At 29.2% G+C, this 25,583-nt stretch overlaps 1 protein-coding gene across 2 annotated transcripts in view; it reads right to left on the bottom strand.

The window, feature by feature from the left end:
* Positions 1 to 25,583, bottom strand: part of LOC127062864 (uncharacterized) — a 250,092-nt gene that overhangs the window by 193,058 nt on the left and 31,451 nt on the right. The gene's annotated exons all lie outside the window — the stretch shown is intronic.

Below are 25,583 nucleotides of genomic sequence, written 5' to 3'. Positions count from 1 at the left end.
ACTGAAAGAGAGAGAGAAAGAGAGAGAGACTGTATAAATGTGTGTGTATGCATGTGTGTTAACGCTTGGGAGTTGTGGTACATAAATACAGACTGGCGCAACATCATCAACAATTCATTGCCATTATTACCGAGCATCCTGAGGGATACGCGACGAAACGACGTCATTCGAGATGTCGGCCTTCCTACTACCACCCCTTAAACGGGCAACTCCGCGAGCCGCTAATCTGCATTCCTAATCACGCTCTTTGCTTCTTGTTTGGTCTCCCTCGTTAACGATCTCCCACTGATCTAACCCAGTGGGATAATATAACCATGAAAAAAAAAAAAAAAAAATTAAAAAAAAAAAACGACCGAACGAATTTGATTAACATTGGGGTGACCATAGAATTTCATTCGTTTGCATTAAAAGTAATTAAAATAGAAAATGACTTTGGTTTCTTGACGTTCGAATTATTGATGTAGTTAGTCTTGTAACGTTTCAAGTAGAAAATTGGAAGAAAAAGAAGTTTTCAAAAAAGAGAAATTGAGAAGTGAAATGACTGAACTTTAAATTAAATATAATTTTAAAAAATGAGCTTGATTTCTCCGTTCTCACAGTTTTGTGTCATCGAAAATTTTTTAATAGAAACATAAATATATATATATATATATATATATATATATATATAAAAAGAAAAATGAGATAAAAGAAATTTTAAAAAGTAAGAATGGCCGAACCAATTATTACCAAATCATTCACAGTAATATCAAATTTAATTAAAACTAAAAAGTTTTAAAAAAAGGAAATACATGAATATTGATTTCTCTGTTGCAATTATTACAACAAAATATAGTTTCATGATATTAGAGAATGTTCAAATAGAAAGGACAGAAATTAATGAAAAATAATAAGACAGCCGAACGAACTTGATAAACGTTTTACTATCAAATTTAATTGAAAATAAAAATAAAAATAAAAAAATAAAAAAGAATAAAAAAATAAACGTAAACTAAGTTGGTTCCACTGTTAGAATTACTATATAACTATAGTCTCGATATCGGCCATGTTGAAATAGAAAAAGAAAAAATAAATAAATAAATAAATAAATAAATAAATAAAGCAAGATAGCCGAACGAACTTGGTAACTATTTACTTGGTGACTATCGAATTTAATTGGAAAATAAAACGAAAAGTTAAAAAAGAAAAAAAAAACAAAAAGAAACGAATTAAATGAAGATGAGTTTGGTTTCTCTGTCGAGTTACTATAACTGCAGTTTCATGATATCCAACAGTAAAACGTTAAATGTTCGTTCTCGCTAAACTGCACTTTTATCCATCGTAACGTTGTCACGGACGATTATCCTTGGATTTATGAGTGTGGTTTGAAAAAAAAAGAAAAAAAAGAAAACTGAGAAAAAAGAATATAAGGAGACCGACCGCGTTAATTTAACGAGGAATTCGTGAACACCAAGAACGAGTTTTTTTCGAGTTGATAAATGATGGTCCGGTTATAAATCGTTTATTCATTCCACTCTTAATATTTCGGAATATATTAGAATATTAATGACATAATAGTTATTAATGATAATTGAAATATTACAATTTCATATGCTTTTTTAATTATTTAAATCAGAAAAATTTTAATTTTATTTTCAAGTCACAAAAAAAGAAATATATATGTATATATATGCATATATTGAATAAATTACAATAAATATATTGAATATATTAAATATTAAAAAAATTATTTTAAAGCACATCAATCATGTCAAAATATTAATAAATTAATAATTATTCATATCTGAAGTATAATTTTTGTATGCAACATTATTCATAAATATATTAGAATATTACAAAATTAATAATTATTAATTAATTTTGTCGTATATCATATTGCTCATATATTAAAATATTAAAACTTTCATAATTCATAAAATAAGAGAGAGAAAGAGAGAGAGAGAGAGAGAAGGAGACAATGCAGTTACTTTATTTCATAAACAAAAAAAAATGTAATATAAAAGTATTAAAAATTTCATAATTATTAATATACCAGTATCGTCGGACAATACATCGTATACTACAACTGTTGACAAACATATCTATTAAAATATTAATAAATCCAATAATTATTAATATCATAAATTCCAATACCATATTATCCATCATGTTATACCTATCTATAAATGTATATGTATATACATAAACATATATAGATATATAATCAAATTAATATATTACAAGTATTATATAAATTACTTATCATTATATAAATAATTATTACATAAACATTTCTTATTATATAAACAAAATATACAAACAATTTAATAAACATTAATGACGGAGAGAACAAAATGATCGCAAAACCGAAATCAAAAAAGAAATAAATATAAAAACAAAAAAAAAAAGAAAATTATTTCTTCGACATAAAATAAAAAAAAAAGAAAATAGAAAATTAATATCATATTCGAAAGTTTTCGTTCGAATCAATCAAAGCCATAGTTCACCCGATTAAAACACCATGGATAGTCCTTTGTATGATTTCGTTCGGACACTTTCGAAAACCCGACTGTGCAATTTATGAACACGTATGTATTAGAGATACACACACAACACACACACAACACACATACACACACATATAGACGCATCTCGTATTCGTTTCTCGCGCAAAGCTTTTTCCTCTTTTTTCTATTTTTTTTTGTTGTTAATTGTTTTTCTTTTTCCCTTTTTGTCCTTCTCTACTTTTTTTTTCTCTTTTTTTTTGACAACCACGAACGACGAAGTGTGCGTGCTCGTACGCATGAACTTCTATATCGTAAATTATTTTTACCGTGAGAGTATTAGAGAGCGAGAGTGAAGCAAAAGGGAAAGAGATAGATAGAGAAATAAAAAAAGATAAAGATAGATAGATAGATAGATAGAAAGAGAGAAAGAGAAAGCGAGAGAGAGACAGAGAGAGAGAGAGAAATAGAAATAAAGAAAAAAAAGATAGAGAGAGAAAACGATAGGTGCTACTAGGTGACTACATTTGTTCGACTGGTAGCGAAGAAGAGTGGTAAAGGGAAGTGAGAGGGGGGAGGAGGGTTGGAGAGTGTATAGAGAAGGTATCGGTGAAAGGAGTGAAGGTGAGGGGGGGGGGGGGAGGGGGAGTGGAGGGTGTTGGGTTGGCACTGGAAATAAATGCGATTAAAACGACCTGGATACATACATATTTCTGATTTATCCACTCGCCGATATATCGATTGTATGAGAGTCGACGCGCGTCTCTCCTCTCCTCTCCCTTCCCCTCCCTTCCTCTCCCTTCCTCACCCTCTCCTCGCCACTCTCTTCACCCCCTATCATTCCATCTCCCTTCCATCTTCCTACTCCCGCTATTCCAACCGCTCTTACTCGTTTCTACTTCATATAGGGACGAACAACAATTCTTTTTTTGTTTCTTCTCGTTTTTCCCCCATTTTTTCTTTTTTTATTTTCTTCTGCAATAAACTGCATCGTTGTAATGCCACAATGGTGGTTGCCAATGTGAATTGCATATCGTAGCAGCTAAAAAGCCTCGTTATGTATATTCGTACGAACATTGGCACATTTACATAGGTGTAGGAACATATATATGTATATATATGTATGTAAATACGTAGATATATATATATATATATATATATATATATATATATACAGAGACATATTAATACGTATAGATGTAGGTATACGGTATAAATAATATTCGCATGAATAAAGGCATACAATGCTAGTGCGTATTATTGTGTATTAAGGATTGTGCGAAAAGTACGCGACATTTTTTTTTTCTTTCTCTTTTCTTCTCTTTTCTTTTCTTTTCTTTTCTTTTTTTTGTTTTCTTTCTCGATATATAAAACTTCATTTTTTATTCAAATGAAACGCGTCTTAAAGTGAAAAAAAAAATATATATATATTTATATACATTTTATATATATAAAAATAAATATATATATATAGACACGCACACACATACACACATAGATATACACATAAATTAATGGCGAACTTTTTTACTTTAAAACGATACTCGTACATACGAGAATCATGGATCGTCCGAAAATACAAAGTGTTATCGAGCATATATATTTAACGAAAAAGAGAAAAAGAGAAAGAGAAAGAGAGAGAGAGAGAGGAAAATGGTTTGGGAGAAAACAAAACCAAATTTTAATTACGTCGATAACTCCTGGTTTTAATTACGATAAGATTCGTGCTTGCATTAACCTATCACAAAACGGACAGGACCCTATTGATTTTATTCATATTATATATTCGAGATTACTCTAAACGAAAAGAAGAAAAAAGAAAAAAAAAATAATAATAATAAAATGATTTAATATAATAACAGGAAGAACAGAACTTCGACATAACTAATGTATTATATTTATTGTTTTATTTCAATTCGACTTGCAGATTCGTAATTTGACGTTATCCTTTTTTTTTCCTTTTTTTCTTTTCTCTTTTTCTTTTAATGAATACCTAATAAATTATTATTCATTGACGAACACGCGTCCTACGAACATATACACGACGTTTCCGTATATCGACACATACGTATATCGGTTTGTAAAAAGGAAGAAAAAAAAAAGAGAGATATTAAAAAAAGAAGGAAACAAAAATAATAAAAATAAAAACAGAGAAATCTTTTCTCACAGTATTATATTAGTACAATGACGAAATTTCATCCTCCATCGTAAAACATTCTGTTCTTAAATTCCATTCGTTCGTGATACAGAACGAAAGTACGATAAAGGGTGGTAAAATATAACACGTCGATAATCGATTGATCGATCGATCGAATCGAATCGAATCGAATCGAAAAGTGCGAAGAGAGTTAAACGAGGTACTCGTAAAAGCGATGAATTTAATAGCCCAGCAGCCGTTCAACTCTAATTCGTAAGTATGCTCGAAGTTAGATAATCACGTTCTTCCATCTTTTTTCTTTTTCTTTTTCTTTTTATTTTTCTTTTCTAATTTGTTTTCTCATTTTTTTTTCTTTTCTCATTTTTATCTCTTTACTCTCATTAAGATAATGATCTTTTCATTTACACGTGCTAGTAATTAACAAAAGTGTCTAATATATATATATAATAGAAATTAAAATTTTTTTGTTTCTGTTAAAAACGCGACGATAATGTGCAATCATTAAAAATTAATAAGTAAAGTAAAAAATAATAATACATGAAGTAAAAATATGAAATACATAAATTCAAAAAAAAAAAAAAAAAGGAATTAAGACGATCACCAACGAGATGTGGATGATTTTAAATATCAATCTTTTCTTTTTTTGCGAAACTTTAAATTCATTCAGATTGAAGTTAATTTTAAGTCGATTTTATTTAAATTTCGATTAATTAAGATACCGCACATGTCATTTTTACGACTATCGATTTTTACGACTCGATTAAAAACAGAACACTACTTTTGTATCATTAAATTAAATGACTCAGTCAAATGGATCACCCTATGTGTAATTTTTATGACTATCGATTCTTGCTTGAATAAATAAAGAAAAAAAAAAAGAAAAAAAGTGCTATTTTTATACCCTTAAATCAAGTGACGAAGTTAAATTAGACGTTCGGTATATCATTTTTTATGAATATCCATTTTAAATATTTCACAACCATAAATTTCATTATACGTAATATCGTTCCAATAAATTCTTTGTTTGTACCTAATCAAAAATAAAAACAAATAAATAAATAAATAAATAAGTGAATAAAAACAAAAACAAAAGACATTAAAAATAATCAAATTAGATATAAGAAAGAAAAAAAAAGGAAATCATATATCATTATCCCTACATAATTATTAATTATTTAAATAATCATAATTTATTATATAAATATATTAAGTCGAATGATTAATTCAAAACCTCATGTACTATCTAAAAGACTGACACATAAACACACGAACAAACACAGACAGACACGTGCGAAAAAAGAACTATCGTCTGAAAAAAAGAAAAAAGAGAAAGAAAGGAAGAAGAAGAAAAGAAAAAGAAAGAAAGGAAGAACGGAGAAAAAAAATTGGCCAACGAATCGAAAGATGCGAGTTGTGCCTATAAAATAGGGGGATGAATTATTATGCAAAGTGGTATAATAATTTAACTTCCTACTTTTGAAGTAGTAACCAGAAGTAGTAGAAGAAGAAGAAGAAGAAGAAGAAGAAGACGAAGAAGAAGATGATGATGATGAACAAAAAGAAGAAGAAGAAAAAAAAAGAAGAGAAGGGGTGGTAGAGGGATGGAAAAGGAGAGAAAATAAGAAAGAGGAATAAGAAAAAGAGAGGGCAGTTTCCACTTAATAGCTATTTCTTTCAGGACTCGTAAAGGGTAACTCTGTGCAACCCTCCAACCTCTTTCAAAGTCGCGGTTGCATTACTTTCGTTTGTTTCGAACCCTCTCGAGACGGATTGAAGTAGAGAGCGGCAAGAAAAGAAGGTGGACCATAAGTAGAAAGGTTGGAAAGTAGGTGGGTGGGTTTTTCGGCGATCGGAGGGTGGATGGGGGGAAACGGGGGTGTGGTGAGTGATGGTGATAGCAAGAACGGTAGATGAGAAGGGAAATGAATTTAAGAGATTCACAAGTTTTCTTTACACTCGAAAATATTTATCTCGTTTCCTTTTTAAAATGGTAATCACATCAATAATTCGATAAATTACAATATCCTTGAATATATATATATATTCCTTTTCAAGTCAAATATTATTATTATTATTAATTATTCGTAATTTAGAAAATATTGTAAAAATTTTTTGACAGATGTAAAAAAGTCGTAAAAGTTCTTTCTCTTTTTTCTTATTCGATCAAAAATATTTTTTTTACCACTTTAAACCCCCCCCATCATCCTTTTCCCTCCCCTTCTTCCTCCCGGACCCTCCCAAATCACCCTCACAATTCTCACCTCTTGACAAAATTTGTTGTCCTTTTCCATACGCTTTTTTTTTATATATATTCATTTTTTCCTCCCTCATAATTCAACTCTTCTGATGAAATGTATGTATGCATATTCGTAATAGCTTACACAGTAACAGACGAATCTCTCTCTCTCTCTCTCTTTTTTTCTATCTGTTTCTCTCTTTCTTTTTCTCTCTCTGTTCTGGTCGACGGATTTTTCGAGATTAAAAATGTTTACACGTAACGAGATGGCCTGGAATGAGAGACATGTGTCAACAACGAGAGAACAATTCTACCCTCTCTTACCCCTTTCTACCCTCTCTCCACCACCATGAAAAGAATACCATGAACTCCGGAGAGTTAAATTTGTCTATCTGAAAATAACCTATTAAATTGGAATAAATAATGTAGTGGAGGGTAATATAAGGGTAAAAAATGAAAAAGAAAAAAAGAAAGGAAGAAAAAAATGTTAGTTTATAATATTATAAAATATAAGAAAAATAAATGTTAGTTTATATACGTCGGACGACATACGTTTGTATGTACGTTTTTTGTCATTTATTCATTAAAAATTTCTCATTTTGTTAATAAAATGAATTAATAGTATAGTAAAATATTACATAATATTATGTATATAATATATAAAATTTAATGTAATAGTATACACATACGTAAATATACGAGATATCAAAAGAGAAGAGAAAATCAAATCAAATCAAATCAAATCAAAAAATGATTAAAAACGAACTAAAAAAAAAAAATAATAATAATACTAATAAAAATAATAATAATAATTAGACGCGCATACGCACACATATACCTGTATATAATATAGTAGCAATGATTACAGTAAAAATCTAATAAACCACTTTTAAACCAATATATAGACCCGCACACATACAAGGCAATCGTAATTATACAATTTTCTACTTTTTTTAACTCTAAACGAAAAAGAAAAAAAAAGAGGAAAACCAAAAAAAGAAATCAAAAAAGAAATCAAACACCTACGAAAAGATTTAGAAACGAAAAAAAAAAAAAATAAAAATTCGAAACGTACGAACGTATAACGCGAGATAAAATTCGATAATAGAAATGATCTTTAAATTGTATATATCTCCTACCCTTCAACTCTTACTTCTCTCAAGTATCAACCTACGTGTTTCAAGGAAAAAGAAGAAAAAAAAAAGAGAGAGAGAGAGAGAGAGAGAGAATAAAGACGATTTTATTCTTGTCGAAATGTTAAGTTTTCGATCGTGACGTCACGTTGTACGACTTTTGAGACACGATAAATCTTCCAATTACTTTTTATTATCTCTCCTTCTCTCTCTCTCTCTCTCTCTCTCTCTCTCTATCTATCTATCTCTCTCTCTCTCACTCTTCTTCCTCTCACGTAAAACGAAAGAAGAAGAAGGTAAGTGCAATTAAAAGTTTTATCGACGTGTTCGTCCCGTTTCTCATTGCAATACACTAACATTTGAGAAGAACGCGCGAGTACACCCACACTCACACCCACGCCACACAAACACAAACCTACGCATACAACCCACCCACCCATCTACACACACACACAAGTTTACACAAGCTTAACTTGTGTTATCTCGAACACGGTGGTCGACGAGTGGCACCAAAAGAGAGCTAGATGCACCGAGCGAGAAGATTGCCGGTTAATGTAGCGTTATAAAGCGTTCCCCGCTTTTCGCGGCTCGTGCGAGAATATATCCAACTCTCACCCTTATTTTCTTCCTTTTTCCTCTTTCCACACACACACATATATATTACTCACATTTTCTCTGACGATTTTCGTAGTACCTACATCGTATGTACCTACATACATGTAACATTGTACATAACCACCAGTATTAGATACGTACTATTTGTATGTTCGTGTCTGTAAGAGAAAGAGAGAAAGAGAGAAAGAGAAAGAGAGAGAGAGAGAGAGAAAGAGAGAGAAAATATTTTGGATTGCGTCCGGAATAGACTGCGATTCGCTGGGTCAGGGATCTCCTTCAAAACGTGTCCAGAATGTATTTGAGAGAAAAGCATTTCCTACTATTCTACGATTCCTCCCCCCCCTCTCTCTCTCTCTCACTCTCTCTCTCTCTCTCTCTCTACTAACCCCCACTCACCCCGATCCACCATCCCATTCCCCATTCTACCGATCTTCTACTCCTCGCCATCATCCGACCAACCGAACAAGTACGAATTTTGTTCGACGAGTTTTCCCCTGGTTGCCTTTCCATGTGTCACGATCTTCCGTACCGAGAAAGATTAGGAGGGGGTGGTGGGGTGGGGAGACGCGTACTTTCCGATTTTCCATCGACTTTTTTTCGTTTTTTTTGTCTGTTTTTTTTTAATCTTTATTTTACCCCTTGTTCTCGTTTTCTTTTATCCTCTCTTTTTTGTATCTTTTTTCTTTCTTTCCTTTTTTCGTTTGTTTCTAGTTCTCTTTCGGTTTGTTCTTTTTCTCCTTTGTAATTTTTGTTCTCTGTCTTTTCTTTTTTCTTTTTTTTTTCTTTCTTCCTATTATCATTCTTCCGTTGGAAATTTGAAATGAGATTATTGGTTAAGCGGTTAGATTCGTTAGTTAAAATTTTGTGTTAAAATATGTTTAAGGCTAGGTTGTATATATCAATGTTATTTTATTAGAGAATGATGGAAGAGATAAAAGAAATATTCTATGTTTTTGTAGTCTTAATCCTTTTATTTTATTCTATTTTTCTTCTTGATGAAAGATAATAAAGGGAAATAATAAAAGTTGTAATAAAAAATATATAAATAATAAAAAGTTGTAAAATATAATAAAAGTTGTAATAGGAAATATATAAAAAATAAATGTTGTGACTGTTATAAATAAAAAAAAAAAGAGTTGGAATTATCGATACTTGAGTTTTATATCTCACTTGATAATCGATATATCTATCTTTTCAATGATTCGAAAAAAAATATATATGTATATATCGATCAAAAAAACATATATATATAAAATATTAATAATCTCTTTTTAATTGTCGAAATATTTCTAAAAAAAAAAAAAAAAAAAAAAAATGTAGCAAAAGAAAAACAAAAAAAAACGAAAAAGAAGAAGAAGAACAAAAAGTTGATATAAAGAATATAATAGGCGAGTCGAAAAGTGAATAGATTCTCGGCATATTTCAGCATCATTAAATTATGAAGAGTTCCGAAGAGGAAGAAGTTCCGAAGAGTTCCGAAGAGTTCCGAAGTGTTACGAAGATCCCTAGCAAAAGTTCTTATTCAAATTCCTTTTCTATTATCTCCGATCTCTATCCTATCTAACGTTATTATCTTTATTAAAATATTCGAAATAATTTCGAAACTAAAAGCTAAAGTTTTCTTCCCCTTTCTTTTTCCTTTTTTTCTTTTCTTCTCTAAATATTAGGATTAAACGTTATTTAAATATTTTTATTTCGTCGCAATTGTCGTGTGTCTTAGTTACGAAAAAAAGAAAAAATATTGAAAATAATTTAAACATCAAACTCTTAGAATATTTCTTAAGTTTTATTTACTCGTTCGTCGCATATATTAAAATATTGATAACGGCTTAACAAGGAACACTAGGCATATGCTTTGAGAAAATTATTATTCAAATTTCGTCTTATGTACCACCACCATCAACTATCACTATCACTATCATCACGACTACCATCATCAGCAACCGAGAGAGAGAGAGAGAGAGAGAGAGAGAGAGAGAGAGAGAGAGAGAGAGAGAGAGAGAGAGAGAGAGAGAGAGAGAGAGAGAGAGAGATATTGCAGCTACGCAACAGCAACAGCAACAGCAGCAGCAGCAGCGTCGTTGTCAAACTTTGTAAAACAATTTAGAAACTAAAAGTATAATCTGAAAGGGAAGGAAAAAAAAAAAAAAAAGAAAAAACGAAATATACAACAACACATTAAAATTCTCATTCTAATATCCTATTGTTCTACTTTCCGTCGTATACATTAAAATATTGAATAGGGTTTATATAATCGAAACTAAATTTACAACTAGCGTAAAAACTGTTATTCAAATTTTCTTTTCCGATATCGAAAATAATTTTCTAAATTAAACGCGTATAAATCTGCAAAATCTCACATACTAATCTCCTAACGCTCCTTCTAACGGTTGATGCCTTCTATTAAATATATTTTTCTTGAAAATATTTCTATTGGAAAGAACTTATAGAAATCAACTGCTATTTAAATTTTATCAATCTGCGTTTCTTGTTATTATTATTATTTTCTTTTTTTAAATGACGAGCAAATAATTAAGTACTTAAGCATAAAATCTGCAAAAATTCGTCTGCAAATCCGAATTACAACTATCCTTATTAAATTACTCAAAATAATTAACGAATTAAACTGACAAACATATTACGCAATCCACCACCGAAAAAATGAAGTTTAAAAGAGGGTTCTACTACGTAAAATAAATACGTACGTACGTACGTACATACATACATACATACATACATACATACATACATACATACATACATACATATATATATACATACACACATACACACACAGGTACACATACATACGTACATATCTACGTCAAGTTAGTAACAAAACACCAGATCGTAAAACATAAATCCGCTTCCATCTTTCTTTTCTTATTATCCTTTGGACAACGTCCATGATAAAATATATATGCGAATGCGAAAGAAAAAGAAAGAGAGAAAAATAAAGGGAGATATATATAGAGAGAAAGAAAAAGAGAGAGAAAGAAAGAGAGAGAGAGATATTGCACGTAGTTCGATTGACACCCCGTAAATTCACACATTGTATATTTTATACATCAATACATATTATATGTACGTGTGTATATATATATATATACACACGTGTATGTGTGTGTGTTGATGCGTATATGTATATACAAATGTCAAGTATTGAAGTGCGAGATAGAGCGATCTTCGTTGGAATCCTGTAGAAAAGGAAATCTCGAGTATACTTTATTACAACACGATTTATAGACAAAGAACTCGATGAAGGATGTCTTCCTGTATAATGTATATCGATTTTTATAACGATAAGTATTTTTTTTTATCTAATTTTTTTTTATAGAAAAATTTGATACATATTCACTCGCAATGTCTACTCCTGTTTTTTTTTTATATTGATATACTCATAAATTTATGCGCATGTATATATATTTATTTATTTATTTATTTACTTATTTATTAATCAATTTAATTAATTACCAATTACTATAAAATAATTTAGTTATTTTAATTATAACAACACTACAATTCAATTTATATTTACAGATACAAAATATACTATAGTATAATATAGCGTATAGTTTAACATATATATATATATATATATTATTAATTTATTTAATCATTATAATTTCATTGTTATAATTATTACACATACATATATATACACCCACACCCATACAAATCTTTTTCGTTCTCTTCTTATTATTATAAATCAAGTAAAAATTTTTATTATTATCGATTAATGTTAATATTTGATTTTATTCTTTATCATAGCTAATCATTCTATTACCGTATCTCATAGTGTATAATTAATTAATCAGTATCCATCTGAATCTCTCTCTCTCTCTCTCTCTCTCTTCTTTCTTTTTTAACTCTTTTCCTTTTAACATACAAGAAAATTAATAATGCCATTTATAAAATTAATACATATATACATTACGCGTATAAAAATTATTAGTGGACCCGTACGTTAATATTTTATATTAAAAATTAGAGTGCGTAATTAATGGATATGAAACAAAACGCAAATATGGAGTAATAAAAAATTCGTTACGCATACGTTTCCTGAATTTAATTAAATTTTCTTTTTTTTTTTTTTGCTTTCTCCCCTCTACTAATTTCTTCTCTTTAACGAATTACAGATGTCTATGAAAATTCTTTTTCACCTTTTATATTGCAAGAGAAAAGAAGAAGAAGAGAACGAGAATATAATCTTAAAGAGAAAAAATAATAATAAATAAATAAATAAATAAATAAATAAACGAAGACGATTCGAAGACGACAAAACTTATCGATTATTAAACATTATTATAATTTTTCTTTCCACTTGTTTCTCTTCTTCTAAAATTTCACATTCGCGATCGACCAATCAACATCAAAATGAAATTCGGATCGTTGCATTCTCCACTCATTTCTCTCGAAAATATTTTCAGGATTCGTTGATGTGCCCTTTTAAAACGAATATCGATTCGGACATTAAGGTTCACAGAAAATGAGAAAGAAAGAAAGAGAGAAAAAGAGAGAAAGAGAGAGAGAGAGAGAGAGAGATTTGAAAGTCGAAATCTCTAAGAGCAACGAAAGCTTAATGCGCGATTGCTCCTGTTATTCCGAGACCTTTCACACCCCTTTCCATCCTTTATTCACCTTCTCTATCACTTCTCACCCTTTCTCACTCTTGCAAAAGTATATATATATATATATATATATATATATATATATATATGTACTTTATGGTCGTACGAAATGTACACGATTTGCATGAAAATCATTCACGTTTGTTTTACCCTCTTTTCACCTACGTTAGCACCCCCTCCTCAATCTCTCCTCCGACCACCCGTTTACAATTTCTACGGTCTACGATCTTCGAATTAGTTGAATTACAAAATCCGGCTATTTTTTCTCTTTTTTTTTTCTATATGAATATTTTTTTCTTTTCTTATGACTATTCATTTTTCTATTTTTTTATGGCATACAAAATTAAAGAGGAAATGATATATCAACGATCACGGTTAAAAGCGGAAGGATATGTCGATAGTTTTCTTTTTTTATCTACGATCTGATTATATTTAAGATCGTTTTGTTTTATTCGCATGGGTGATATATAAGTAGGATCTATGCTTTGAATATAATATTTATTAAACAAAATTGTTGTATTTAATATAAATTTATAATTGTTCTATATATGTGTATATATATGTATATATATGTCTATATATATATATATATATTGGTCGGACGAATTTATCAGTTCAATATAACGTTTAGAAAATTTCGATTAACCTTTATCATTATTAATCTAATGGATTTCATAAATAAATAAATAAATAAATATATATACATATATATATATATATATATATATATATATATATATAGACATATACATTTGTGATCATTCATTTATACGAGAAATAGATAACTATAAATCTATCATTTTGATAGAAGGAATGATGAAGAAAAAAAAAAAGAAAATTCAATAATAAATATTTAATATCAAATCAATGGATATATGTGTGTGTGTTTGAGAGAGACAGATAGAAAAATTTTACACATGATATTGCAGAAGAAATCTAGTTTACCGACATTTCGTCGTCATGATAAGTTGTGAAAATAGAACTATTATCTACAAACATATATATATATATATATATATATATATATATCATGTACATATGTATATATAAGTAAGAGAACTAGTGAACAAATAGAAAGGATATAGAACGATGAAAGTAGATAAGAAGGACAAAGACAGCTGTTCCACATGTTGAGATTCGAGTGTGTGAAAGAGATAGATAGAAAAAGAGATAGATAGATAGACATAGAGAGACAGAGAGAAAGAGAGAGGTAGGTGGGTAGATAGGTAGATAAAGAGAGAAGAAACGAATGAGGTTGGATGTTGAATTCAACGAGATTCAGGCAACGAGCCAGTTTCCATTGCAACGGGACGAGCGCCATTGCCAAATTCAGAAAACGATAATCGGCTCTGGTTTCCGTTAGTATCGCTAACAGATGCGAGTTCTGGGTTAACTGAAGTAAATCTTTCCATTTGTGTGACTGCGTTTGAAAATATCAATTGACAATGAGAGAACATAACGTTGATTTGACAATTGGTTTATTTTGGTTGCGACCGTATAAAAAATAAAAAAAAAAAAAGAAAAGAAAAAATTGATTCATTCAGAAATTTTTTGCGAATAAAAATTTTCTCATTGACGAAAGTTTTGGTCTGTGTGGTGCAATTTTTTTTCTTTTCTCTCTCTCTCTCTCTCTCTCTCTCTCTCTCTCTCTCTTTCCGCAGAAGAACCATACACTCATTGGATAGATTTGAAAAAGATATCGAGAAATCGAATTACAAGGTTGATTCAAGCGTAAATCAACTTCGGTTGGCTTTGATAGTTCAACAAGTATGTACTTTAATGATAGGTATACTGATGTCAAAGGTAGGAATTTGTAACGTTTTAAAAGTTGAAACAAAGTATTTTACCAACATACTATAGTATCTATCCATGTATCTTTCTCTCTCTCTCTCTCTCTCTCTCTCTCTCTCTCTCTCTCTCTCTCTCTCTCTCTCTCTCTCTCTCTATCGTTATAATTATAAAGTTAATTTCGAGAAAATCCTTTGAAATAGCTTTGAAAATTTATTAATTAAAACTCACAATCGGGTGAACGTTCACGTATATATCTACTTGTGTGCTACGTGTCTATGTATGTGGGTGTGATAAGTGTATATACAAGTATCTACTTGTATTGGTACGTGTGTATCTCTCTCTGTGTGCGTGTATATGTATATATGTGTTAAAGGTCAACGAATATCGGACGGTTATCGCGTATGCCGCAGAATATTATTTTATTAGAGGCGTTCCTCGACATCAAACAAACTTTCCTCGTTTTCCGTAATTAATTAACTCTCAAGCGAGTCTTGTAAGACCGAAGGTATAAAGTTACAAAGCCTGGTCCGTCCATCCGTCCGTTCGTTCGATTGTACAAACTTACACGAAAGTTTTGTCCCGTAGCTTAACTCTCTCTCTCTCTCTCTCTCTCTCTCATTCTCGTCTAGTCTTTTCTCTTCTCGCAAACTGAGAATTTCATCGTCCGCCATCGGCCATCTTATTTCAAACTTCTTTACTTAATCCTAGTTCTTTTTTTATTTCTTTTGAGGTTAGGTTATCCATGTTTAAATATAATAGTTATTTATCTAATTATTTGATATATATATATATGTATTGTTTAAATAATATAAATATATATGTAGTAATAATAATAATATGTATATATATAAATATGTATGTAAATAAGGATGTTTGAAATATATATAGATCTTAAATGTGATTTTATAATACAATTCTGTATGATATAGTATTATAATATAATATAATAATCTATGGTATAGTAATATTATATATATCAGTATAACTATGATAAAGATATATAATACTATAATATATTGAAATACATAAATATATATATATATATATATATATATATATATATATTCATAATAAATTATTTAACTCGAAAGAAATTATAATTTACGATATAAAATACACGAGAGAAATTAACAAGTATGTATATGTGTATATGTCTCTTGGTCGGTATATTTATTATATTATAGATATTATAAATGTATTATTATATATAATATAATACAAAAATTAATAAATAAAAGTGGGTTATTCATAATGAATTCGTTTCTAAATAACTTAAAGGAATTTATAAAACTTTAGGCGATAAAATACACGAGAGTAATTAACAAGTGTGTTAGTGTTTGTCTGTATATGTGCGTCTTCGTCAACATAATTTTTTGTTAATTAACTTGTAATGAACTTACAAATTACTTGGAAATTATCGTTCCAAACTTGTCTTGGGGGTAGTTTTAAATGGAGAACACGCTTATTAAAAACTCTCGCGCGTAAATTTCTTCGTAGTAAAAATTATAAAACTAAGGAGAAGGAAAAAAAAAAAAAAAAATAAAAAATAAAAAAGGAAAAAGAAAAGAAAAAAAACAGAAGAAGAAGAAGAAGTAAAAGAAAAAGAAGAATAAAAAAAGATAAAGAAAAATATGAATGAAGAGAGAAATCTCTGGGAATAACAACATGGATGAGATTTAATACTTTACTTGTTAACGAATGAAAAACTCTGTTACGGTATAATGGCTACTTATTGACGTCACGAACAGATTAAAAAGGATATCGTCTTAAACTTTAAGGATTATCGTCAGGTAGACATTTCAATCCTAAATAGATAAGAAATATTACGAGCTTAACCGCACGAAGTAAATAAAAACAAATATTTATCAATTAATTGAACAAATGCAAATTATTAATTCCAATCATTTTCATAATTTTTATCCAATGCTTTGGACAATTAAAAAAAGAAAGAAAGAGAGGAGACAAAAAATTTTTTGATTTTTTATCGTTCTTTCCTCTTTTTCTTTTAATTAATTTCTAAACTAGAAAATAATATAATAGAGAGAAATTTCGTTAGCGATGGAAAAAAGGAAAAAAGAAAAAAGAAAAAATTCATTTTTATCGTTCTCATTTAATATTAAATAATTACAAGAAACAAAAATATATATATACATAAAAAAATATATATATATTATACTTGTTTTTCCGATTAATTTCTAAAATAAAAATAATGCTATCGAGGAATTTCACTCATTATGGTACCAAGCTTTTTTTCATCGCAGCTTTTAAGAGTTAATTTTTTAATGAATAAAAAAAAAAAGACTCTACACTCGGCTTCGTTCATTTCTTTCTTTCTCTCTTTCTTTCTTCCTTTCTTTTTTTCTTCTTTTCGTTTCCTACCATATTTTTCAACGGTAGCATTAAAAAAGAGAGAAAGAGAAAGAGAGAGAGAGAGAGAGAGAGAAGAAAGAAGAAAGAAAAAAAAGCGGGTTGCGCTTACGTAGCACAAGCATTTTTGCCATTAACAACTTAAAACAAAAAAAGAAAAATAGAAGAAATTTTTTTTCACTTTTAAACTCCTTAAAGAGTCAAAAGTAGTTACACGCAGGTTCCTTTTATTTCTACGTTAAATCGACATTTTACAAGGCACAATTACGATAATAACTATTTGAAAAGAAAAATTATAATAAAAAAAAAGAAAGAAAGAAAGAAAGAAAGGGAAATTAAAGAAGAAAAATATAAGTAAATAAATTAATTAATTAATAAATTATTTAAATAATGAATTATTTAAGCGATCGATCGATTAATCGATAAAAATATGTGTTAAAGGAGAAACGATTAAAGTTCGTTATGTACATTTACGATACGCTCTTATAAGAGAAAATATTATCATGTACTATAACAAAATATTATAACAGACAAGACGTTAATCGCAGAAAATAGAAAATAGAAGAAGAAGAAGAAGAAGAAGAAGAAGATAATAGTTTAGAGTGAATCAGTATTTCGACCTAGAAGTATCACGATCTATATTTATACTATTACTATGATCTATTTTTATTTAGACTGGAAGGGGACAGAAATAATCGTTAGATTTTCATCTCGAAATCCTTTCCACTCTTTCTATAGAATCAAAATTAAAATCATTACAAATTTCAAAATTAAATTCATTATTCTCTCTCTCTCTCTTTTCTTTCTTTAAATGATAAGGAATATTTTTCTTCATTTTTTTTATCAGTTGTTTTTTTTTAATTATATTTATTATCTTTCAATTTTATTTCTAATTATTTCTTAATCGAACGACATTAAGCAAATAAGTATATCTTTTAATGATAAGAATCTAACAAAAAATATAATAAAAAATAAATACTATTCGAAATTAATAAAATCATCATCAGCATCATCATCATCATCACCACCATTATTACTATTACTATTATTATTATTATTATTATTATTATTATTATTATTATTATTATGCATGAAAATGAAAAAGATAAAACGTGAAAAAGAGAGAGATAGAAATAAATAGAGAGGGAAAAAGGGTTTGAAGCAAAGAGAAATTTTCCGTAGATAAGCAACAGCACAAACCTCCGGATATATCCCTATGGGGAATATAAACGAGACAATCGTTAAAATTCTGGAAACGCCGTGCGTTAAATCGTAATTAATATCCTCCTGTTACAGGGATATCTAGCCGTTAATCAAAATTTTATTCGTAGAAAGGACGAAACGCATTAACTATGAGGATCGTTTCTAGAACATATACATACCTTTAACGCGCATACAAGACCATTACGCAAATGGAATACGAAACTGCTTGCCAATGGCTCGTTAATTATGCGTGCCAAACTCGAATTAATCTTTTAATGTGCAGGTAATACTTTATTTTCCTGCTACATGTGATATATATGTACGTATATACATTTTTTTGTTTTCAGTATGCAACTCGATGAGAGAGAAAAAGAAGAAGAATTAAATACGGTGAGCATTCTCGTAAAAAAAAAAAAGGAAAAAAAAATACATGAAAGTACCTTTAATAAATAGTAAAAAAAACATTATTATAAATTTATAGTTACACTGATAAGCTTGTTACGTGATTTTTAAGTAACGAAAAAGAAAAGAAGAAGAAGATCATTAATCTTAGAAATATAAAATATAAATCTGCGATTTAACATCGAACCAAATATATATATATATATATATATCACTTATCCACTTAATGTCGTTCGATGGAGAAAATAATTAAAAAAAAAAAAAAGAATTGAGAAATAATAATAACAATTTAGAAAAAAAGAAAACAACGATAAATAGAAAATAAATAAAGAAAAAAATGTCTTTCCAATTTTCGATGTAGAATAAAGAAGTAAAAAGTGAGAATAACGTCGACGCGAAATCGTAATTTGTGACAAAGTTAAAAAGAGTTTCCATGATCATCGCACTACTAGTGGTGACACGGTTTCACGACATTTGGGTCGCACTTGGGGTCTCTCTCATCCGGACTCAAAGTGTGCCTACAGAGAGTACCTACATACTTTCGAGCTCTTTCCTTCAAACTGTTTTACACGTCGTACCCCTTTCCCATTTCCAAAACGCTTTTTCTTTCTTCTATTTTCTTTTTTTTTTCTTCCCTCTTCCCTCAAGACTTATGTTAACCCATCAAAATATAGAACAGGAAGAAATGGAAGAAGAAGAAGAAGAAGAAGAGCAAGAAGAATGGAGTTCGATCTTTTCATTCAAAAAAATTTCATCATCCCCCTATTTCAGCTTCCCGTGAAAAATCGTTAAAATATTTTTCGCGTATGTAACAAATGGAAAATTATTGTTCGAACTTTGTTCTAACGTTGATAATATTGTTTTCTTTTTCTTTCTATTCTCTTCTTTTGCTTTTCTTCTATATAGTACAGTTATGTCCATCGGAATAAATTTTTTAAATAAAATTGAGAATTAACGAGCGTCGAAGAACGTCCATGTCTTCTTCTCGTTTTTTTCTTTTATTCTTTCTTTCTTCGAAAATATTAACGACAGAACTTATGAAAAATTGTTGCAGAAAGGAAAGTAATACACATTAAAACAAATATTTCCTTAATAAAACAGACAAACCACCACCCGTGAGAGCGTTTAGTTACAATACTTCGAAAAACAAAGAAAAGAAGAAGAAAGAAAAATAGAGAAAGAAAACACAAACAAAAATATCTATTAATTTGAATATACATCGTAGAAAATGTTCGGTAGAAAATGTTATCCCATAAACAAAGATAGCTTTCAAAACCAACCTTCTCTCACCCTTTCCATATGTTTCTCTATCACGACGAAAGAGACAAGGACATGAAAAAGAAGAAGGAAAAGTAAAAGAAAAGGGATGTAATAGTAGAGACAAAAAGAGAGAAAGAGAGAGAGAGATACGAAGAAGAAAAAAGATAGAAAACGCAAGAAAGAGAGAAAGAGAGAGAAATACGAAGAAGAAAAAAGATAGAAAACGAAAGAAAGAGAGAGAGAGAAAGAACAAACGAGAGAATAAGAGAGAAGAAAAAACTAAGAAGAAAAACAAAGATAGCAAACGAGAGAGAGAGAGAGAGAGAGAGAGAGAGATCGAATAAACTACAATGCGAGTAAAAAAAAAAAAACGAGTATATTTTGTCTAGTAACAGCAACAAAGACTATTGCCTTTCATCGTTCGGCTGCCTACGTATCAATTTGTAGGCGACGCATTTCGATGCAAGAGACTAGCGGGGGTGGAATATACGTAGAAGGTAATAGAAAGAGACAGAGAGAGAAGAAGACAGATAGGAAGAGACAGAGGTAAAAAAAAAGAGAGAGAGAGAAAGACAGAGAGAAAGGGCACGAAGGAAAGACGTATGGATAGAGAGAAAGAAAGAAAAAAAAAGAGAAAGAGACAGAAAAAGAGAAAGAGAGAGAGAGAGAGAGAGAGAAAGTGCATGTATGTACGTTCGTATACGTTTCTCCGATACGAGAGAAAGAGAATGACAATGGATAGTCGAAGCGGTGAGCTTGCGGCTTCGCGTTTATTAAATCAACAAAAGCCTTGGGGATGGTTTTCAGACGTGAGTGGTACATCTGCTACAGAAAGCTTTTCATTGTATTTCTTTATCCCCACCCTCAACTCCACCCCACTTCTCCACTACCACGTCGCTTCACCTCTCCACTTTCTCTCTCTCTCTCTCTCTCTTTCTCTTTCTTTTTTTTTTCCTTTTCTACAGGTTCGGCCAAAAGTTCGTAGAAATAAAAAAAAAAGAAAAAAGAAAGAAACGATCCTAGGAAAGCCCCTCGAAAGTTCCTAGATCATTTTATAAAATCAATTATTATATCTCGATTCTCCGTTTACACGGTATCGTTTTCAGATTAAAAAAAAAAAAAAAAAAAAGAGAGAGAGGAAAGAGAGAAAAAGAGAGAAAGGGGTGGGTAAATACCGCGGAAAAATAGAATTGCCTTTGTTATTGTTGTTCAGATCGTGTTGTTTCGAATTCGTCTAAAAAAAAAAAAAAAAAAATAACAGAGAGAAAGAGAGAGAGAGAGAGAGAGAGAGAGAGAGAGAGAGAGAAAAAGGAACGAAAAATTCGTACCAAATGATTATCAATCGTACTCTCTTTCTCGAGACTTTTCTTTTTTTTTCATCCAACCTTCGCCACCCTCCAGAAATCGCTTGCTATTTTTACAATCTGAAATAATAGAAAAATAGAAAAAAGGAAAAGGAGGAAGAGCGTTCTGAAAATTGTCGAAAACGAGTAAAATTAATTAGTGGAATAAGATCTAAGAGCTTTTGTTCGATCCTGTAGCTATCTTCTTCCTTTTTTTTTTCTTCATCCCCTTTCTCTCTACCTTCTCCGTTCTCATCATTCCCATTTTAAGCTTACTCCCTATATCTCGTAATTTCTTATTCACCCTTCTTTTACCACTTGTTTCTGTCTACATCCGACGATATGCAACGATGCATATTCAAAGAAGATAACCCTCGACGACCTCGGTGATCTCTTTCTCTCTCTCTCTCTCTCTCTCTCTCTCTCTCTCTCTCTCTCTCTCTATTTCTCTCTTTTCCAATTTCAAGCAATTCTCTTGATAATTATTGCGATTACGTATGTACCTTTCTAACAATTATCGAGTTAATTGTTTATATCCTTTCGCGGTACTTTATCAAGCTCGGATATAATCGTATAGAACTCATTTGGGAAATTAAGGATTGGAATCGTTTTACAAAAGATGCAAGAGAGGAAAGAGAGAGAGAGAAAAAAAAAGAAGAAAAATTTGAAAAAAAAGAAAGAGAATATCCTATCGAGAGAATCTGTCGTTATCGTTGCTATCTCTGATAATGACGATCGTCGATAGCTTTGAAGTTCCAACAATTAAGTAAAATCTATATTGTATCTTTAACAATTTCGTTGGTACAAAGTTGAAAGGAAAAAGAAAAAGAAAGAAAAAAAAGAGTAGAAGGAATCTTTTTTTTCGTAATTATTGAAAATTCAGAATCATTATTAATAATCATTTTAGAATGATTAATAATAGTTGAATCGTTATTAATGATCTTTAATAATGAGGTGAAAATTTGTTATCATTATTAATAATCATTGTCACGATTAATAGTAATAACGAGATCATTATTGATCGTAATTAAATGACGGAATCTTTTCCAGTTGAAATGACTGTGAACGAAATCTTTTTTTTTTTTTTTTACCAAGAACGATTTTTATCGTTAAATAAGAATTATTTATATTTTACGATAGTTATTAATGATTAAAAAAAAAAAAATGATGTAACGTGTCAATACAAATTTCAAAGTTCGGAAAAGATAATATACGTACGTATATACATATATTTTTCTTTTTTCAGTTTATAAACGACAACACAGCTGAATAATAATTACGATCGAAAATAATTTGAGAACGAGTGAACGTAATGATACAGTGAAAAAAGAATCATGCACATCAAACGCAAATTTTTATTAACGTATCGTTCGTTTTCCCTGATATCATCGTAAATGATATTATTATTCATAGGCATAAATGCAAGCGATGCGACCAGGCAAGCAAGAAATGGCTTTCGTACCTGTTTACACCGTAGCAACGCCACCACAATCGATAATATCGTTGGTTATTCTTGTGCTTTCTCGCAAATGATTCTAATATCGATAACGTGACTAATAAAAAAATTGTAAACAAACTAGAGATTGATGACAAATATATATATGTATATATATATATATATATATATATATATATATATACACGTGTGTGTGTGTGTAAAATATAAAATATATATGTATACACACAGGCAGGCAAAAGAATTATTTATAAATATTTTTTTATTAATACACTCGTCGTTTAATATCGTATATATACTTTCTAAATAATTTATACTTCTTTATATTTGTTTAAAAAACAAATAAAAAAAAAACAAACAATAATATCCGAGTACATTTTTATTCCTAGTTATTACTCATAATGATCCATAATTATTCTTAAAAAAAAAAAAAAAAAAGAAGAAAGAAAAAAAAACAGAAAAAAAGAAAGAAGCTAAAAAAGCTACATCAGATAACAGATAACAAAAATGAAATCGGATATATTTTTCTGTCTAAAAAATCATCTCGTATGTCCTGCGCCATATCGTGTATCTATATTGTATTAACAAATATATAGATATATTTAACGAAAATAAGTTTTATACGAAATGACAATAACTGGCCTATCAAAACAACGAATAATAAACGGATAATGTTGATTCTGAGTAAACTCGAGTGTTTCGTACGATGTTAATGAACGATTCGATCTAATGGCATGGAGGAGAACCCGAGGAACCCTCGTGATGCTAAGCTATTGCTGATTGGCACGCGTTAATCATTAGTTGAGACAGGGATTGTTCCGATAGGTCAAATGCCTATACGTGTATACCTAAATACCTATCTATCTATATATATATATATGCATGCATGCATGCATGCATGTATGTATGTATGTATGTATGTATGTATGTATGTATGTATGTATGTATGTATGTATGTATGTATGTATGTATGTATGTATGTATGTATTTGTGTATGTATGTATGTATGTATGTATGTGTTTGTGTATGTATGTATGTATACAAACGTTTCCAGTATGGTAATACATTGTGTATATGTATACATGTAGGTACATATATTTATGTATATATGTATATATGTATATACGTATAATATATTATACGTACATATATACGGTATATAAATTTATGTATCTGAGAAATTGTTACAATTTTCATGTGGATTGTAATTAATAATAATTTGTTTTTTCAATATAATTTAAATGTAATAAGGAAAATTTATTTAATTGTTGAAGTCAAGAGATTTATATTATACAAATTTTAATTTATTTATTTTATAATTACTAATTCAATTGTTAGTTTATATGTATCCTAAATGTTGGATGTATGTAATTTTTTTGTTTTGTTTATTTTTTTCAATACAAATTATACTTAATATATGTATAATTAGATTATACTATATATTGTATATAATACAATTTATAATTAAATTTTAGTTAAATTATAATATAGTTTATATTTCGCTTCTGTTCATACTACTTTTCATATTATATTTTATTCACTATAATTATAAACTGTAATTACGATACTTTATAGTAAACGTCACATTAAAGCAATTCTTTCGTATTAGACACGATAAAAGACACGAAAAAAAAAGAAATAAAATAAAATAAAAAGAATTAAAGATTGATTTGTAGCGACGAGAAGTTAATAATACAAGTTGTATTAAGTTACATGACGAATAAAATATCCATATAGAAAAAGATGAAAGAAACTACGAAAAGGGTGACTAAAAATTGCTCAACCTCTTTTTCGGTCTATGCCGACATCGTTTCCTCCCGTCAAGTGCTTCCTGTTATCTTCGGTAAACGGATTGACGTGGGCTCTTCGAAAGGAAAACAAGCGATCGTTGATCAAAAGCAAACGAATTTCTAAGTAAATCACTTTAACTCGAATATTCATAACAAATTAACGGAGACAATAAATTTTTAATAAATTAATTTATGCAATAAACAAAATATTATTAAAACGGCAGCGATTTGAAATTAAAAATAAATAAAAGAAAAAAATAAATAAAAGAAAAAGAAAAAAAAGGATAGAAAATCAAGTAACACCATATATCATTTTGGAAGTAATTCAATGAAGATATGTTATAATAAATTTGAATAGATCTAAGAGTATATCTAAGAAATTTTCGAACATTTAAAGTATTTTAATCAAATACTTTCATGGAGGATATAACAGAGAACACTTTGATACGTGAAACGTGGGATATTTAAAAGAATTTCATTAAAAATAATAATTACTTTTATTAATATTATTATTATTATTATTATTATTATTATTATTATTATTCGAAAATATAACGAACAAATAATTTGATTTATTAAATAATTTTTGTAACATACACGTAGATACAAATGAACGAATTAAACGAATTAAAGAAGTTAACGTAATTAAACGTACTCGATGAATCAATAAGAAATTAAAATAATTGAATAAATAAATTTTATAATGATTTAAATT

Source organism: Vespula vulgaris, chromosome 3 (genome assembly GCF_905475345.1).
Source record: "Vespula vulgaris chromosome 3, iyVesVulg1.1, whole genome shotgun sequence".
Lineage (NCBI taxonomy): Eukaryota > Metazoa > Arthropoda > Insecta > Hymenoptera > Vespidae > Vespula > Vespula vulgaris.
The sequence above is the reverse complement of the archived record's forward strand: the minus strand, read 5'-3'. Positions and strand labels throughout refer to the sequence as shown.